At 43.4% G+C, this 19,842-nt stretch overlaps 1 protein-coding gene across 2 annotated transcripts in view; it reads right to left on the bottom strand.

Moving 5' to 3' along the window:
- Positions 1-19,842, bottom strand: part of LATS2 (large tumor suppressor kinase 2) — a 114,471-nt gene that overhangs the window by 12,576 nt on the left and 82,053 nt on the right. The window lies entirely within an intron of this gene.

Raw genomic sequence — 19,842 nt, 5'->3', positions numbered from 1 at the left:
ACAGATGAGAAGGCAGGGGGCCTGTTTTGAAGGTTGGGCAAACGGGGAGGAAGAAACTGAAATTTGGAAGAGAGGAGGTAAAGACAGGAGATGAGAGAGGATCTGAGGGCACAAGGGTGGGAGAGCACTCCTGTAACTGGGAGAAGGGAGGGGTGAAGATGTAGCGGGACACCAGCATGATGAGACAGAGGCTCACACTGTTTTGCTACAGAAAGTGAGTGGCTGTGTTTGCAAAAGGCCACTTGGGAGACAGAGCCATTGTCCCAGACGCTCCCTCCTTCCTATGTGCTTCTCAAGGCGAACTCAGGACCTACCAGGACTGCTCCCACTGCCCAGGGACAGGCATCGTGTGCCTGGACCTTTGTCAGGCTGTTTCCTCCTTGAGGACTGGGAGAAGCTAGTGGGGCCTGAGATTCCCCATCACTTATGGCTGTATCTACCCACCTACCACAGTGACTAGAATAATTTAAGTGCTTAATATTTATTTGATTATATCATACTAAAATCAAATTTGCCCTTTCTGGTCATATCCCAGTTGAGAGGTAGGATAAAACATGTAAACTGTACTTGACTATAAACTGTGCCTTTTTTTCTTAGTGATGCAAGTGCGCAACACTGCAAGATGACAGGGGCAGAGAGGGGCCAGAAAAGACGTCCTGAGATCTAGGTCTGTGAGAGGTGATGCCAGGGAGGAGGAATGTGACGTGACAGCTTATAAGACAGGCTGGGAGATGGTAAAAGGACAGAACTGTGTTTTAAAAGCATTCTCCGATCAACAAAAAGGGCATGTGTTTGGGATCTGGAAGAGCTGAGAAGGAGCAGAGTTCAGACAGTGGACATGTCAGTGCCTCCTCACCTGCAGGAAGGAGGTAAGGCTCAGCCTCCCCACCTCACAGCTGTTATGCAATGAGGTCATGTCTGTGAAGGAGTCTCCACAGCTTGGAGAAGGAACTGGTATGAGACTGCCTCTTATCAAGGTCACCCTGGAGCTTTTGGTGCTCATTTGATGTGTGCTATTATTAGAAGATGACCCTCAACACAGCCTTTCAGTCAGGAGGAACTGTCCACCTGCTTCGTGTGCAACATGGCCACCAGCCCATCTTCTTCACAGTGAGCTGCCAGGCATGGTCGTTGCTCCAGAACCTGCCACATGTTCAGGGATCAACAAAGTTAAGTGTGCACATATTCCAGTCTCTCCCTGTTTACTGGACAACCCCACTGCAAGACTTGTATGCTTATTGTGCTATAAATCTAGGAACTTAACCAGGAAAAATCAACACAAGAAGACCTCAAAATATTACTCATGTTCACATGGATGTTTCAGGTAATAAAACCTCACCCCTTGAATGAGTCAGCTCATTTATCAGTTAACACCTTCTAGTAACGCCTGTCACTACCCCCCTCACTGAGCCAACACAGCTTCCATAAGAACTGTTTGGAGACTACACCATGTACATAGCCATGCTGCCAAAGCCACAGGAACATGCAGCCCTGCATCTCATTCACTCCCCTGCTGCCATGACTGCTCACAGACCCAGTGAGATGTCACTGAGCCCTGAACCCATTTCACAGTATATTCTGCTTTCTGTGGGAGACTGAGGGACACTCAGTCTCTTTGACTCCAGCCCTCAGATGCCAAGACAGCAGGCTGGACTGTCGCCACAAGAATTGACTTCAAACCTGCTTGGAGGAGAGGCATAGAGTGAAGAGGAGCAGCCACCTCTTCGAGCATCTGCACAAGGTATCCAGGTGCTGGGCCTGCCACATGGTGGGAAAAGGCCTCACCAAAGCCAATTGCCCCTCCTGGTGCATGTCAGGGAGTACGATGGGAGCACCATCACACATATAATTTCTAGGGCAACCAACAGTGCCCCAATTCTGCCCCTCAGTGAGCCTTCCCCGTAGTAGCCTTCACCAGCCAACAGCTCTCCAGCTGTCACAGACCCCAAAAGGCCCTGAAAGACCTGCCCCACTGGCCAGCAATCTGGAAAGCAGGAAACATACCAGGCAGCAGAGGATTGATGGTCAACTTTGCTGTTCCCTGGCTTCTGACGCTCTCAGATGCAGTGTGGTCTGTCTTACCTGCTCTGCCTTGGTCTCAGGTAAAGGCTGTGGTCTGGCCAGGTGTGCGCCTACCTGCCTTCACTCTCCTCCCTGTCACCCTTGAGTAGAGCTGTGGCACACCCTATCATGCTCCTACAATTTATGTCTCATAATTCATACAAAAACAGATGTTGGGATCATAGACTTCATGCAGCTCAACTGTTTTCCAGCATCAACATATGACAGAGGGCAATTTAAATTCAGTGGAAAGTTATGATGCACAAAGAAAAGAATTTCCTCTGGAGATCCTCTCCCACCCCTTCCCGGTAGGAAAGTATTTTCCAAATGTTAGCGAAGTTATAGCCCCACATTGTAATTCAACTGTGAGTTTTGGCCAAAAAATTAGAAATGAACAACTCTGGACATGTTGGGTCTATGTAGACCTCCTGTGTGTCTGCCTGCCTGTCTCTCAGTCTTTCTCACACACACCAGCAATTCAAGTTCCAACTTCAAGTGAAGGAAAAGTCTCCAGCAATGGCTCGCCAAAGAGGCTGAGACCCAGTGGCTACCTGAGTGCTGCTGTGCTGGGTATAACAGCTTCAGTAGCTTCTCAGGGCCTCAGACACCACACCCTAAAATAAACAGGCACTTCCTCAGCTTGCCAAGGAAAAGGAAGACAGCACAGCCAGTTTTTAAATTGGGTGGTATTCCTTTTCTTCACCTTAAAAAGAAATTCCATCCAAAACTATATTTCTTGAAAACAGAGGAGGAGCCTAAAGAACTAGGGAGCATGGTACTTCTTCTGAAGGTGCTTACATACAAATAAAGAGTTCTGACAGGAGAGGTGTCTGAGTGATAGATAAAGCAAAAGCCCACGTGCTCTCACAGGATTTACTGTTGCATTTCACTGCGCAGACAGAATATTTCCAGTTCTTTTGGAAACAGTGGGACACTGTGTCAGTGCATCCTGCACCAACTGTTAAACTTTAATCAGAAACATGGACCTTGGGTGGAATGTGCAGGAACCCCTGGACAGCTGGACGGGCCCAATCCCCACCACTCTCTGCATTCTATGTATTTCCCAAGGAGAATGCAGAGGTCTACACTGGCTTCTTAAGGCTTCTTGTTTTGTATGTGCTCAGACAATGGTGGATAAATACAGTGAAGGAAAAAAGAAGTCAGCTTTGAATTGCAAGTATGTGTACACGATAAAGAAACGTGTCACCACTTCAGTGATATGCAGCTACAGTGGCTGCCACCCCTGTTGATACCTCAGGAAGGACCTGCTGGGTGAAGCCACAGCACTCACTCCTGAAAGTACTGCACAGCAAGTAGCCTGAGTAGGGTGACGGGTTAGCACTTGTGCGGAAAAAATTTAAATAATTTATAGGTAGGAAATTAAGAAGAAATTGGGCCTCAAATTAAACAAACATGAAAAAATTTCAACCTTGCCAATGATCAAAGAAATACTAATAAAACAGCATTTTATAATTACCATTAGCACCAAAACAAAATAAATAATTTAAGGATAAATGGTCCAGTAAAACTCTTCACAGATGTATATTTTTGATGCCAATATAAATCCTAATACTCCTTTGAGGTGAATATATTAATAAGTATCAAAAGTTATTAAATCTGAAGCCCTGGCTGCTGTGGCTCAGTGGATTGAGCGCCGGCCTGCGAGCCAAGTGTCGCTGGTTCGAGTCCCAGTCAGGGCACATTACTAGGTTGCACGTCAGGTTCCCAGTTGGGGGCACAAGTGAGAGGCAACCACACAGTGATGTTTCTCTCTCTCCTTTCCCCTCTCTCTAAAAATAAAATTAAATAAATAAACAAATAAATTATTTAAAAAAATTTGTTTTAAGTTATTAAATTTGTACCCTGATTCAATAACTTTACTTCTTGAAATTTATTCTCAGGTTAATTTAAGATAATTGTATTTGTAAGACAATTTGTATAAAGATGTCCTCAGAATTAGGCATAATAAATTAGCACCTCAAAGAGAAGGGGTGGGTGGGAATTGGGAAGAGCTTAAATACCCAATGATAATCATGATAATTATAATGAATGCATTCCCTAGAATATACTCAATGGAGCTGTAAAATTACTTTATGGTCAGAGTCCATTTACTTGACAAACACTTCCTGAGCATCTACTACTACTCTTGACACATAAACAAAACATGTGCTTTTCAACAAATGTAAACACAAAAAATGCTTATATAGAAAATGTTATGTCTCTCAGCACTGTAACTATGTACAAACTAATTGTAACTATGAACAAGGTTTGATTAAAACACGAGAAATAAAAATTGACTTAGTTTTGTTTTATGTTGAAATATGCAACATTGTCTTTTGTAAAAAGGTACAATGATTAGAATACTGACACATGTCAAATTCCCAAATTAATAAAACTAGCTATATTATCTTGTTACATAATTATTTTAAGAAAACAAAAATTCTCCACATTACAGTTGAGTTCAACACAGGACACAATTTCACATGGTAATCCCAAATTTCTTGTCTACTCTAAAATTCCATAATTTCAAGAGGTATTTGCCAAAATTTTAGAGATTTTACTTTTGCCACTATCGGGATAGGTGAACAGAGGTATGACAGATTCTATACCAAAACTTAATATACAAATTCCCTATTAGTTTACACACACACACACACACACACACACACACACAGAGTTTCAGGGTCATGGATCCTCTATTCCTATTCCTGTGTCTCTGTGTCCAACAATGAACAAAAACTCTGTCCCCATGTGCACAGGCTGCAGCTTCCATTGGGATGTGGCATCTATCTCTCTTCCCTTGAATCTTGGCTGGCCCGAGACTTGCTCCAATGGAATGTGAGCAGAAGTGACACTATGCCCCTTCTGACCCTAGCCTTTAAGAGATCTCACTGCTTCCACTGTCATTCTGGGATCCCTGAGTAGCTGGAAACAGGAACCCATGACTCTCATAGTTCCAGTACTTCTGACATGTGAGTGATGCTGTCATGGAACTCCAAACTCAGCTGCGCTCCAGTGGAATGAGCTACACAGAACCCAGAAGACAACACATTGAGTAGAGTACTCTACCCAGCAGAGTACATATAACCCAGGGGATCATTAATAAATCATTGTTATCTTTCAGACACTAAAAATTCTGGGTTTGTTACACAATAGATAACTAATAACCAAACCTATTTCTTTTTCTGCAGTGTATAATCTGAAAAGTGAGTCTACCTATTTATATATCTTAAACTGTGAATGGTTTGGTCTGCTAAATCTTTGCCCGAATAAACTGAATTTCTGTTAAGATCAGAAAGTTTTCTAAGTTAAACTTATAGATATGTAAGATTATTATTGTTAGTAAGATTTAACAAAATGCCAAGAAACAGTATTTCATCAGAAAATGAGGATACTATCCCAAGAGTGATTGCTGGTGTGATTAGTGAAATTTGAGAACCTAAACAAACATGTTTTTACTCCAGTATATTCCAATAGGTTATTCAAGTTTTTCTAGTATGACCCTGGTAATAAAATAGCCACTTTGCATTTATTTAAAATTTGCCTGTGTGTTCAGCATTAAGCACTGTCTTTGTATGTGGTCTTGCCACTTTGGCAGGCCCTCACATAAAATTGGGTTGGGTTAATGTCTGACTACACAAATTATTATTTTATCTTTAAATGTTTTTGTCCTTAAAGGAAGACTAAACTCTTGGGTATGGTGACTATGATGACTTAGGTCCAATCTCTTTCAGAAATCATGAAAATCAACAGGAAAAGAAATAGAACATAACCTGCAAAAGTACCTTGGGAAAGGATGGGAGAATCAATCTTTAATATGCTGTCCAGTGCCATGTCTTCTGAAGGAGAACCCCTGGGTCCCAACCACATGTACAGTCATGTACAGGCATGAAGTTGCACATGTGTATAGTCAGCCTGCTGCCTGGACTCAGGAAAGCAGTTCCCATGGCACCAGGAGATTGTCCAATCACATCCTGACCCACAGAGATTGCACAAGCACTTCCCAAGGCAGAATTTATTTGCTCCAGACCTTCCAGAGCCCCTCTTCCACCAGAACATCCCTTCTGTTGTTAAGGAAAACAATAGATACCTTAAAATTGGCTTGTACAGTTCACCCAAAACTAAGCACACAAAAACACGGGACTTACCATGAGCCTCACTTTTACAAGATCTCTAAAACAGTCTCTAGGAAACCCAGAGCATCGCTTTCAGAAACAGAGACAAGCCCCCATGTTCTCGGTACTCAAGGAAGCGAGAAGCTTCAGCAGACACCACATAAAGGAATGATATTGGTCCCACAGAAGATAAAATTCTGGGGGAAATTCTGGTAAGCATCATCCAGAGGATTTGACATCACAAGTAGGGAGAGGTCCATGTTTTCTCAACACAAAAGAAAACCTAACATTGTGTTTACAGACACACTTTCCAAGAATGAGCTCAAGCAGGGGTCCCCAAACCAGACTGCGGACCAGGCCACAGAGCAGGAGGCAAGCAGCAGGGTGAGTGAGCCAAGCTTCGCTAGTATTACTGCCTGAGCTCCACCTCCTGTCCTCCTGTCTCCCCACTCGTGGAAAAATTGTCTTCCATGAAACCGGTTCCTGGTGCCAAAAAGGCTGGGGACCACTGAGCTATAGGACTCAGGGTAGAGGGTGGGGCTGGTGGTGGGCAGAATTTGGAAGGCAGCTCATCAAACTTTCTGGTAGACAGGAAAAAACTGTAGACAAAGCAAACTTAGAACACAGCTGACATTGACAGAGAGTTGTCTACACTAAAAAGGTTCTAAGAAGCCCAAAGCCACCTTTCTTTGCTCCCAGCTAGGCAGGGCTCAGGCTGGTCTGGACTACTCTGACCCCAGGCTTAAGTGTGGCTTTCAATACCTTTCAAGGTAGGTTCAGAGGTCAGGACAAGTGTCCAGAAGGAGGGGCCTGTCAAGCAAACTCAGTTGTGAACTTTCAAAGCTGTCTCTGAAAGGGATGGAGATAAGATACTAAAGATAATACAGAAGGCCACCTGCCCTTGTCTGTAGTGCTTGGAGGAGTGTTGCACAGTGGTCAGAAGCAGAATGAAGAAGGAAATCGATTTGGAACTTTAATTCACACTCCTGCTGGGAACTCTACCTTCAGAGGAAAAAGGTCTTCAAAAAGGAAAGGATTCAGCTTCTGTCTCAGCCCATGATGCTTGAGGAAGAAAAGTCATAAGAAAAGTGACAGGCTGGTGGTCTGTGAGCAAGGCAGGGCAATCTGTCATTGGTGAGCAGAAGAGCCACGACCCCAGGTGTGCACATGATGGTCGACGCCCACTGTGTGCATCTTCATCAAGGACTAGTGGGTGTGGGTCAGCTCTGTGAAGACTGTCTACTCCTCAATCTTGAGCTGCAAAGAGATCGAAAGTAGGAGGGAAGAGTCTGTGCCATGACTGAGCACAAGGTGGCCAAAAGGCAAACCAGAGCCATCAATGCTGAAACACAGGGCAACCTGACCAGGATGTTGGAAGAAAAGACTTGTCCTGCTAGGTTACAACCCCAGCCTGACTCCAGAAACGGAGTCAGCTGGAGGGGGATGATTGGCTGCCCTCCATTCCAGATCAATGCTGCTTGTAAACTTTGCTTTGAAGACCCCTCCCCCAAAACTGCACCAGGCCCACTCACCCTGACAAGCTCTGACCTTGATCTCAAATTTTCACCCTTGCTTTTTAACTGAGGGGCTGTTTTGTTTTTTCTGTGTTCTGTAGCCCTCCCGCTGCCTGTCTCATTCTGTTGGGGATGGTGGGCCCATCACATCAAAGGAAGGGGACACTGGATGCAGATCACACAGAGCTCTCTCCCCTGTGCTTGTTTTAAAATAAGTCAAAACAGGAAGATCTAGAAAGCCAGAGGCTCATCTAAGAAGAAAGACAGGAATCTGCTACTTTTACCCGATACTCTTGAAAGACATAATGTATTTATTAAACAATGTAACTTATTAAAATGTATAAATATTTTAGTTATGAAACATGGAAATGAAAACTGAAACTCCTTGGCTATTAGTTACATTTCAGAAAAAGTGACAGTATAAGTTTGAAGTGGATACTTACTGAAGGTTAACTTTAACTCCCATCACCAAAAGCTCAGACTCTTTGTTAACAGTTTGCATTTTTCAACAGTGCTTTAACATCCAATTGTTCTGTATAAGACTTGGCTGTGAAGACGAGTTGGAATTTTCTTTTTAATTCCATGTTGCTCAGAGTGAAATCTCAGGACACGCACTGCCAATAGCGATATAAATTTTCTTATGTAAGAAAAGGAAATCCTGCATGCAATTTTTAATGTATTTACTATTAAATAGAATGCGGTATTTAAATTCTTACTCTGCCCAATGGGGCAAGAATAGCTCTTACCAAGTTCAGATGACAAACTCACCTCTCTCTGCCCTCAATTTTTCCTAAGGAGGAAGTTATCGATATCATTTCTTAGGAGTGAGCCCAGGCATGTGAAGACCCTCCACAGCACTTGGCAAGACCAGGAAGCTCTCCTGTGCAGGGGATGGGTGCAGGCCAGAACTTCAGAGGGGACAGATGGTGTGTGGGGGTGTGGGTGGGTGCATGAGAGAGATGGGGAGGTGAAGAAAGACTGACCATGAGTTTAGAAGTAAAGGGGACCAAATCAATGTAATTCCCTATTTGGGGGAAAAGACTGAACTTGCAAAGAGAATCAAGACCCCTTCGCTCCATCGCTACCATTCTCTATGCTCTAATTGTCACCAGCAACTCTCAGTGCCTCCACGTACTCCCAAACTAACCATCTCACAAAACTTCATAATTTGAGAAAAATTATTGTTATTAATGAGGATATATAATTAAATATACAGTGACAGAAACAACCTAAAATGTTAACACTACCATCAACTCTGTGTGGTAGAATCAGGTGTGAATTTATATTCTTCACACTTTTCTTCCATTTTCTAAACCTTCTGTAATGAGTCAGTACTAGTTCTATATTCAGAAAAAAAATCTTAGCAAAAGAGCATGACACATACACATAAACACCCCACTCTGCTAATGCCTGAATTCAGGGGCACCTTCTCTCATTCTGGCCTTTGTGACTTTGGTTGGAGTGCCCTCCCCTCAGGCTCACCTACAGAATTGCCCTTTATGGCTTCTGTGGGACACCCAGCTTTAACCCACCATGGGCCACACTGAATGGCTAGCCACTCTTACATTCACATGGAAATCTGTCATCTGGCTTAACATCCTAGGACCTTAGCTCATACTGTTTCCCATGCTGCAATGTCAGCCTACTCCTAGCACCTGCATGACAAATGCCTACACCCCTGTAGTCAGCCCCAGCCTTCTTTCTACCATGAAGCGCCTCCTGATGCCCCGTCCCCAACAATGGATTTCTGTTTTCTTGTACCAACACCTGGTACATGCCATCATCAAGCTGATGTCATTCTGTTGTACTTACTGGTTTATATATTGTCTGTCCCAACTGGATGTGATTAACACGAAGAAGTACATCTACTGTGCAAAGCCCTTGGGAGGTAGGTGTGAACAAAACTGAGGCGCACATATTTCGACAGTACTAATAACACACACAAAATAAGTACCGTATTTTTCGCTCTATAAGACACACCATTTTTTCCCCAAAAGTGGGGGTAAAATGCCTGTGCCTCTTATGGAGCAAATACTGTGTCACAGACCGCGATGTGCATTACCTGACCTATCAACGGTGGCGACAACTGTAAGAGGAAGCAGTGGGCCACGCGAAACCCCTGGGGATGTTTAAATGTCCCATCTCAGGGCGCATGGTCAGTATTAAGATAGCGAAGAAAGTGATATCAGAGATTGTTGAGAACTGAGCTTCATAAATTCTGACACTAGCGATGATGAGTTCTTGGGGTTCCCAGAAAACTAGAAGAGTACTTGAATCTTAAAGTCTCTCCTCATTTGTTAATGACAGTGATGATGGTTCTTAATACCGCTGATGGGTGCTGTTCACTTTACATGGTTGAAATATTATTGTTACATTTTATTAAATATTTTAGTATACTATTTGGTTCAGAATATTTTTCTTGTTTTCCTCCTCTAAACCTAGGTGGGTCTTATGGTCAGGTGCATCTTATAGTGCGAAAAATACAGTAAATATGTAGGATGTTAAGATGGTGACAAGTGCCATGGAGAAAAACATCAAATTAAGAATGTTGGGATAGTGGGTTGCTATTTTGTAAAGGGTGTTGAAAGCCTTTCTATTACAGGAACATGTGAGCAGAGATCTGAAGGAAGTGAAGCGTGAGCCCTGAAGGTTTCTGCAGGAAGTGCGCACAGCAACTGCAAAGGCCCCTAGCAGGTACGAGTGTGTTCAAGGACCAGCAAAGAGTTCATGTGGCTCAATAGAGCAGGCAGGCAGGCATGGTGGAGCCCTTCACAGTGACCAAAGGAGATAACATATTTTACATGAAAACTCAAAGCACAGGCACACAACTGAGCCCTGACTCAATACAAGCCATGTGTCACACTTTTCCCTACTACTCTACTTCATGGTTTAGAAATGACAATCATTACCCTTTAAGTTGATTTCAACATTTAAATGGGTGACAAACTACAGTGTGCAAATTCATCACACAGGCCACAATAAGTCCTTTGGTTTTTACCCTGAGTAAGACAGGAAGCCACTAGATCTGTTTTAAAAGAATCGCTCTGTCTGATCTGTGGAGATACCAATGTCTTTCCCCTGCAGCACACATCCATGTGTTGGAGCACTCCAGGAGCCCCTGCCAGGTTCTCAGGAGGGTCCTCTCAGCTTCAAGGGGACCTCAACCTCCCTTATTGGCTCCTCTGCTCCAGGTCAGAGCTTCTGGGGGGTGGAATATTCTCAGTGGGGTAGGGGACAGCCTTCTGGGTATTGTTGGTAGAATCACTCAACGCTGAAACAGAAATAGAGCCAGAACTGTGCAGGGGGTCTCTAGTTTTCATAACTCTAAAACGCAGGTAAACATGTCTTATCAAAATCAGGAGACAGGCTCAGAATGAGTAATCATTTCCCAAATTCATAAAGCCAGCAGTAAAGTAAGAATCCAAAACCCAAACAGTCACTAGAGGTCCAACATCATTAGTAGTCAGAGAAGTGTGTTTTTTAAAACAAGGGACCATTTCACTCATTAGATAGAAAAATACTTAAAATGTCTGATGCCACTACATGTTAGCAAGGATACAAGGAGGAAAGGAGTGTAAAGTGGTCTAAACTCAGAGGGAATACGTTGACAATATCTGGTCATATTGAAGGTGCTCAAACTCTACAATCCAGAAATTCCACTTCCAGGTTTACATCCGAGGGAAAACCCCACATTCACAAGAGAACACAAGAAGAACAATGGCTGCACTTGTCCATAAAAGGAACTGGAAACAATTTATACGTCCATCAACAGGATAATAAATAGGACAGTGGCAGTATAATGATATAATGCAATGCAATTCAGCAATTAAAATTAGTTACAGCCTTGCCTGTGGAATCTTAAAAACATAATGTTGAATGAAAAAAGCAAGTTACAAAATCACAGTGTAGATTTTTTTTAAAAAAACTTGTAAAACAATATTATAGCTTGGTTGTAGTATGCTTCTGTAGTAACAGTATAAAATATAAATGGGGATAGGAAAACTGACCTAGGCCAGTAGCTAGCTGCCTTTGGGGAGGGAGGGAGACTGAACAAGCTCAGTTCTGTGTGTGCCATAGTATTACTGTTGAAAGTCACTGAAACAAATGTGAAAAAATGTTCCATTATTCTCCCTACATTTATAAATGTTGAAGTATGGCATCATAATCAATGAGCATCAAATATATGTAACAGTAAAACCAAGGCCTGAGTTCTGTTGGTCCCAGGGCCCATGCTTTTTTTCACAATCTTGCCTCCTGTCTTGTAAGTTCTCTGGGCCAGAAATGAGTCATATTCACATGTGTCCACTGTGCCAGGCAAATCGGAGCTGCCAAATCAGGCTCATGGCTGATGAATGAACACGTGAGCACATATCTGAAAGCACAGCCCCTTCACACCTTGGGTTACCCAGTACAATGAAGCTCTCAGAAGAGAGAAACAGCACATTTCACATCTGATTCAGTCCCCTAGAGAACTTCTTCCTTTGTACCTGCTCCTATCTCTCACCTCCCCTCTCAGGCACCTGTCCAGAAATCCATCTTGCACTTGGTTCAAATCCTGTGCTAGACAACTGGTCTTACACAGATTTGAGAACCCTCTGGGAAAACTGGGGGCCCCAACACAGCCTCCAGATTGTGAACAGCTGTGATTAACCTACAATGACACTCCCACAATATGGACAAACAGCCAAGATTCAGTCACACTCAAGAATGTTTTCTAACACGAAGCTAAAACCAACAAGTCAGTGAGTCCATACAATATGACCATATCTGTATAAAATTATACAGCATCTAACAACGCATCAGCAGGGGATCCCTGACAGTGGCACTGCATAATGCTTTTCTAGAACTACCGGCCACACAACCAGCAGGCCCTCTTACATCAGGGCCCATGACCACACACCTCCTCTCACTGCTGCTTTGGCTGCCAGTTGGAAATCCTCATTTCCCTTCCCTCAGCCTTAGGAAAGGCTGAAACTGGCTTCCTAAATAGTATGTGTCAGCATCAGATAGTGTGAGAAATTCTCACAATAAAACACCAGGACACAGGACTTCAGCAGCAAAGCAAGGTGTTTATTCACAAGTCTACAGTCGGGCACACAGCCGCCAGGGGCATGCCCACACGAAGTAGACAAAATAAACTGGTTTTATACTAATGCGTTTAAGTAGTCTTCCCCTCTTCTTCTACACTGCTTCTCCAGTACTGGTTAATCTGGTTCACAATCTAACCCAGTTAACGACTTAACTCAGGGTGTGATTAACTAAGGGTAATCTAGTTATAGGTCTATCTCCAACTTATTTGCAAAGTCATCTAGCTACATCTTCCCATTTCTCAGTGTTTGGTGATGACAATCTTCCTCCTTTTGATCCCAGAGATATGTGTGAGGAGCTCCAGAATGTCATTTCCTCATCCCTTTTCCATGATTCATCTGTTAATTATCTCCTACTGGTTTGAGTCAATGGCTTCTTTATCCCTTACAATTCCCCATTTCTTTTTTGGAAAACTGACAACTCAAATGTCTAATTTGTCCCTTCAAACCTCACAAGGATATTTCTGTATCTCTGACTCAGCATGGATTTTCTTCAGACTCCAGGAGGAGGAGATTATTCTGTTTGTAAATTACTGGCATCTGTTTAGTTGGTGCAGTCTCAATTAATCTCTTAACTAAATCTCTGATACAAGGAATAATACAGCAGCCTAAAGCAGTAAGGACACCTGCTACTACAATGAAGGAGGGGAGACAAGAGCTCACGTGATCATTCCTTTCCAATGACCAGACCAGATTTCTAACCATCCTGTTACAGGACTGTCGATGCCTGAGTTTTCTGCTAGTTCATTTGCTGGGGTGGTCAGTCTCTGTAGAACCTTAGTGACAGTACCATCAGGAATTGTTATTATTGGGGATAAAAGTGCAACACTGTCCCCTGGGCATTACACATACACCTCCTTTTTCTGCTAGAATCATATCCAGTGCCATCCTATTCTCCCAGGTCATTCGACTGGTGGCGTCTAACTGTTGAGCTATTTCTTCTATACCATCCCTGGTATAATTAATAAATCTCTGCCAATTATAATAAATATAACTTACTCAATCAATATTCTTATTAATTTTAGACCACCAGAAGAAAACTGACTCAAACCCTGCCGTTATTTGATGCCTAGCCTTAAACTCATCTGGAACTTCTTTAGGGACCCCAATGGCATTGATATAGATGTGAGGATCAAATCATCCACCAGGGACTATTGACCTCTTTTTTGTCATCATTCTATAGTCAAAATCCATCCCATCTCCTTGGGGCCTTGGAAGACCAAAGCCATTTGTATAACTAAGATACTAGCTACCAGCCATAGCTATACAAACATATCTTGAAAGCTGTCCTCTTCCCCCAGCCCGCAACCGCAAGCTCTGGGGAATTTTGGGGAACCTTACCCCATAACAATTCTCCCTCTCAGACTTAAGACCTTTTATAATCGTATAAAAGACAATGGGTGAAGGTCTTGTGCTCCTCTAGCTGCTTTAAGCTGCACATGGCCATCGTCCTACCTAGCCTTGGGACTAGAAGTCCCTAATAGAGTGGGTGTGAGGAGAAGAGGGTGGCCTTCCCACATGGGGAAGGATTTTGTAAAGTCCAGGTCAGTTGGCTGTCTCTAGGCAGCGGCATGCTCAGTTTCCAAGGGCTGACACTGCTGATCAAACTGGCATCCTTGTCATATTTTGGGGGTAACAAATTTGGCAACAGGGTTAAAAGGCATAATTAAAACTATAACCACTAGATGACAACAGGCAGGGATTAATGTTTAATGTCCCACATCAGGAAAAAAATTAGCTTCTTTGGCGGAAGGTGTGCAAAGCAAGTCACACCTGTTCAAAGCCCTTTTGCCCACTAAACTTAGTTTGGGCTGAGGGGAATATTTTAGGATTTCCCCCTTCTCAGAACTCTGGGCCCTTTCCGTTCAACCTATGAGACAGAAAAAAGAGAAATCAGTTTTCAAGTAAAGCCCACAGACTGCCCCACATTTTACCAACCCAACCACTTACTTCAGCCAAACAATTGAGTCTGAGGAGGTGGTGATGCAGATGGGCTTCTTAAGTGAGGCCTATACATACAGACAATTACTCAGGTAATGAGATTATAGGTTTATGCCCTATGCAAACACAAGGAACAATACACATGTTAATTCACACAACAAAACCCACAAACCAGCCTCTGAATCTGTAAGACTGTGGGGACATCCAGTCACAGGGGCTTTGCTGGAATGATATTTAACAGTGGGATTTTGACAGGTCCTCCTTGCGTGTAGATTGAACATTTTTGGTGATGTTACGAACTTAGTTTTAACTTCCAAATGAAAACAAACTTTTAGAACAGCTGCACTAGTTTATAGTCTACCACTGAGCTTTGTGATTTTCCTCCAATCATGATTTTCCTCAAATCATGATTTTCCTCCTTAAGATTACCCTCCTTGTCATTAAAGGGACTGGGTTAAGTCCAGTTTTAATTTAGCCTATATATTTGCATAAATGCAACAAGAGCAGCAATTGATTACACATCATCTTTAAGTCTGCTTTGCTGGAACTCACACAAGGTATCTTCAGGTTGACTTTCAGTCTGCCCTTCTGGGCACAGAAACTGAGCCACACACCTGCCACCTGGACTTGCCCCTAAAACCCATGCTTTTTATGAGTCCTTTCAGATCTCCATTGTGCTTTAAGATTCCTCCTAGCCATCTTTCAGGAAAGCAACCTTTGTTCCTTCTCTAAAAAGATTGCCATGAACTGTGCAACCAATCAGGCTTTTTCCTCCTTGGCTTTCATTAGCCTTGAAAGTCAATTCCCATTCTTCAGGGCTTTCTGGTAACAACCAGAGCCTACGCACGCCTCCTTCAGGCATGACATCCCAGTCAAAGCCTCAGCTGACAAAACCACCATCAGCAACTGGTCTTAATAGTTTTATGCAAAGGAACCTTATGTCATTTCTTACTTCTTTACAATGCCAAATATTGGAGGGATCAGGTAGGGAGAAAAATATAAAGGCGTGAAGGAAAACCCTTGTCCTTCAAAATTGCATTTCCATGCATTATACCTTCCATTACTCACACCATACAATTTCTTTTCAAAACTTCTATAAATTTTTAACAAACCTTTTTCATTTTCATGCCTTACACTTTCCCTCGTTCCCTTTCTTTCATGTGAAGTTTTAAATTTCCCTTGGAAACCTCAATTATTTCTTTCAGAATGCAAACAGAGCAATAATTCAAAACACAGACAGCTGGGCTCTCTCTCTCCAGTATGTCCTCTGGCCTCCTAGAAAGACGTGCCCTTGGCAGAGACATGCTCACTTGCCTAGGCTGGAACACTCATCAGCCCTGAATGACCCTTCTTGGGTCCCAGGTGGTGAAAGGCATTCTCCCCAACTGGTCTACAGACAACCTTTCCTAGGTCTCATTGGTCAAGAAACAGATACAGAGAATTCCACAAAAGAACAAACCAAAATACATTTTTATAAAATCAGAACTCAAGCAGCTGAGGTTTCTTTTTCCCAGGTTTAAAACTTCCATAACTATTTTCCTTTTTATTATTACAACTTTCCACAGACCTTCTGTAACATTCACAAACTTTCTAAATACCCTTTCCTTCTTTAGATTTAAGCATAACATGCTTCCAATCCTTGTTCTTTTCCACACTGTGAAGGACTATACTCAAACTCAGTATCTGGCAGCTAAAAGTTCCTAGATTTACAGAGATATCCTGTATCTTTAAACAAACTGCTTCTCCCCCTCTCTTCTAACATACACTTTCTGAGCTTTCCTAAGGAGTTTTTCAATTGTTTTATCTGGCCCATTCATCTACCTTCTACAATTTCTTACAAATATCTGACCAGCTTCTGTTACAACGGTGACTTTTAAGAGTCCCTGCCCTACAGATTTCTCTGAATTTAGACCAGAATACTTCCTCATCTGGCTCCTGAGCTTCTGTAGGAATGTTGATGGAGTTTCATCTCTTTCTTGCTATATTTTGAATGTCATGGAGACATTACGTACTCTGGGAATGGACTTCTTCATTCCCCTAATGATGAGGCTCCTAAGGTCTCTCCTGAGCCCTATCCTCCAGCCTGTTATTATCCCATTCAGGGTCTATATTGGGAAACTTTTGTTCGGTTGGGACAATTCCCTGGCCAGAAGGATGTTCCCTTTCCCCTATCCTCATAGCAGCCAGTCTGATAATTCCCCTCTCTTACCAATGAATATGTCTATACTGAAAATGTCTAGTATAGACATTAATTCCATCCACATGTATATGCTGGGTCCCAGGAACTGATCTGATTATTCTGCCAGTCCGAAGGGGTGCTCTACCAAGCACTTCATATCGCTTGAAATTTCTAACTTCAGTGCTTGTTAAAGGAGAATGAACATATCCAATTTGTCCTGGGCCCATGGAGATCTCCCTAAGGGGAATCATCGGCTGCTCTGAGGGAATGGGAAAGTTCTTCAGGTCTTGCTTACATTGCTCTAATTCTTTTCTTAATCTAGAATAAGTTCCTGACAGTGCTGTGGGTGTCATGGGCACGGCTACTGGTTGGGCACCTGTTAGGTGTCCCTGGCCTGATTTGTCTGTATCGTCTGTCCATGGTGCCTGTGCCCAGTTGGCTGCCGCTGGCCAGGGCCATAAGGCTGCAGGAGATAGGGCAGAGAGCCCCAGGCTTTATCTTCTTTTTCTTTTACAGAGAAGAGATCTGAAGACCTGCCAGTAGGTTGTAACCACAGAAAGCATATTCCTTCTCTTCCTTAGAAGCTGATGCCTGATCACTCACATATAAGATCAGGGCTTGACAACCCAGTTTCATCAGACCCAAATTGGGGCCAGAAAAAAAAGACTGCTCCTTAATGGGTTTCTTTGGCCAAAGGAGACAGCAATATTTTACCATTTTCTGTTTTTTCTTATTCTGGGTCTGGGGATCTACTCCCCAATGCTCTAACATTTTCCCTAATGGACTACTGGGAGGAATGTCTATGGGGTGTTTCTTTGTCCCATTTTCTTTAGTTTCCCTAGGCTTAGAATTTTTATTTCCCATCGTCAGTCGACTCCTGTGGCTATGGCTGAATCTGGTTGTGTCCTCAACTCCCCATATTGGAAGTTTCTTACTCACACCCTGTATACTCAACCCCCATACTGGAAGTTTCTTGTATACAGACCCCATATATTCAACCCCCCTTACTAGAGATTTCTTGTATACGAAGACACTGAGCTCAATCCCTCATACTGGAGGTTTCTTGCCTATGACCCATGAACTCAATCCCTCTTATTGGAGGTTTCTTGTCCACGCCCTGTGTGCTCAACCCCCAGTACTGGAGATTTCTCGCACACAGCCCGAGATTCACTTCGTCTGTCTGTGGCCGTTTCCCCCATGGAAGAACGGAACTGCAGATCAGGACTCTGCACTCACTTCGTATCCTGAGATACATCTTAGCCACACACACATATTTGATCTCCAAGGATGCCCAACCACCAAGGCAGTAATTAACCCAATTTTCTTACCTTGGCCCGTGCATGAGGTTGTCTGGTTACTGTGGTGTTTGCTTTTGTTTCCCCCCTGCGTCGGTTCTACTGCTCTCCCAATAAAAAGTCTTGGGTCCGTTTCCAGACATGGTGAGGCAGGTGGGTTCTGGGTCGAGCGGGCCACCCAAAAGTGGGTAGGACACGTCTCCCTGCCTTGGCTGAGAGCCTCTTTCCACACACAGGAAGAGGATCCAGGAAGAGCCCCCAAATTCGGAGAAACGCTCACAACAAAACACTGGGACACAGGACTTCAGCAGCAAAGTGAGACGTTTATTCACAAGTCTGCAGAATCAGGTGCACAGCCAGCCAGGGGCATGCGTGCACAAAGCAGACAAAGAAAACTGGTTTTACAGTAACATGATTAGCTCACCCTCCCCTTTCCTTCTACCCCGTTTCTCCATTACTGGTTAATCCAGGCTCACAATCTAACGTGATTAACTACTAAACTAAGAGTGTGATTAACTAAGGGTAATCTAGTTATAGGTCTATCTCCAACTTATTTGTAAGGTTATCTAGCTACATCTTCCCATTTCTCTGTGTTTCGTGATGACAATCTTCCTCTTTTTGACCCCAGAGATATGTGTGAGGAGCTCCAGAATGTCATTTCCTCGTCCCTTTTCCATTATTCATCTGTTAATTATCTCCTACTAGTTTGAGAGTCACTGGCTTCTTTATCCCTTACAGTAGAAAGTCAGAATCCATCCATCCTCTGTACCCCTATGTGGGTCCTAGACATTTGAGAGAGATGCACTCCTGATGCTTGGCTGCAAATGGCCCATTGGAGTAATGCATCCAGAATGTGGGGACTTGTGCTTCTAACCTGGTCACCATACACACAAGGGGCAGAAAGCTCCATAGGTCCATTGCTATTTCCTTTATTTTTCTTTTTATCCTTGCCTGATGATATGTTTATTGATTTTGAGATAAGAGAGACAGAGAAACATTAATCAGTTATCCTGACTGGGGATCGAAACTGCAACCTAGGTATGTGTCCTGATCGGGAATCAAACCCATAACCTTTTGGTGTATAGAACATTCCAACCAACTGAGCCACCCAGCTAGGGACCCATTACTATTTTCTTTGAGAAGACAGCTGCTCTACATGGCTGAGTGTTGACAGCTGAAACGGTGTTCTTACTGTTACAGAGCGAAAGGGGGTTCTTTCACATGGTGCCTTGGTGTAAAACCCAACAACTAGTGTTGAGGAAAACAGGCCTTTGTTTACAGTGCTCCAACCTGGGGAGGGCAGTGAGCACTTCAGCTCAGAGCCCTGTTCTCCCACGGGACCTAGCACTTCCCTTGCTCCCCAAAAGGCTAGAAGCCAAAAACATGCCCAGAAGTTCCCCATCCATCTGTCAACCCTCTCCTTCAGGACCTGGGGTACGATGTCATCAGCCTCTGTATAACAGTCCAGGAAAACATGTGCTGTGTTGCACTGGATCGCACATGGTTCTCCCCCTGCCCTCCTTGCAAACCACGTGGAGTCCTGTCTCTGTTCCTTCTACCTCCATGCAAACCACATGGTTCTCCTCCCCAAATGGCTACCTTCTTACTTTTAAATCCCCGCCTGTGGCCTGTGATGCAGTGGGCATGGTA

This window comes from Furipterus horrens, unplaced genomic scaffold (assembly GCF_987537825.1).
Source record: "Furipterus horrens unplaced genomic scaffold, mFurHor1.1.pri manual_scaffold_4, whole genome shotgun sequence".
In the NCBI taxonomy this organism is placed as follows: Eukaryota; Metazoa; Chordata; class Mammalia; order Chiroptera; family Furipteridae; genus Furipterus; species Furipterus horrens.
Note: the sequence above shows the minus strand (reverse complement) of the source record. Positions and strands in the feature narration are given on the sequence as shown.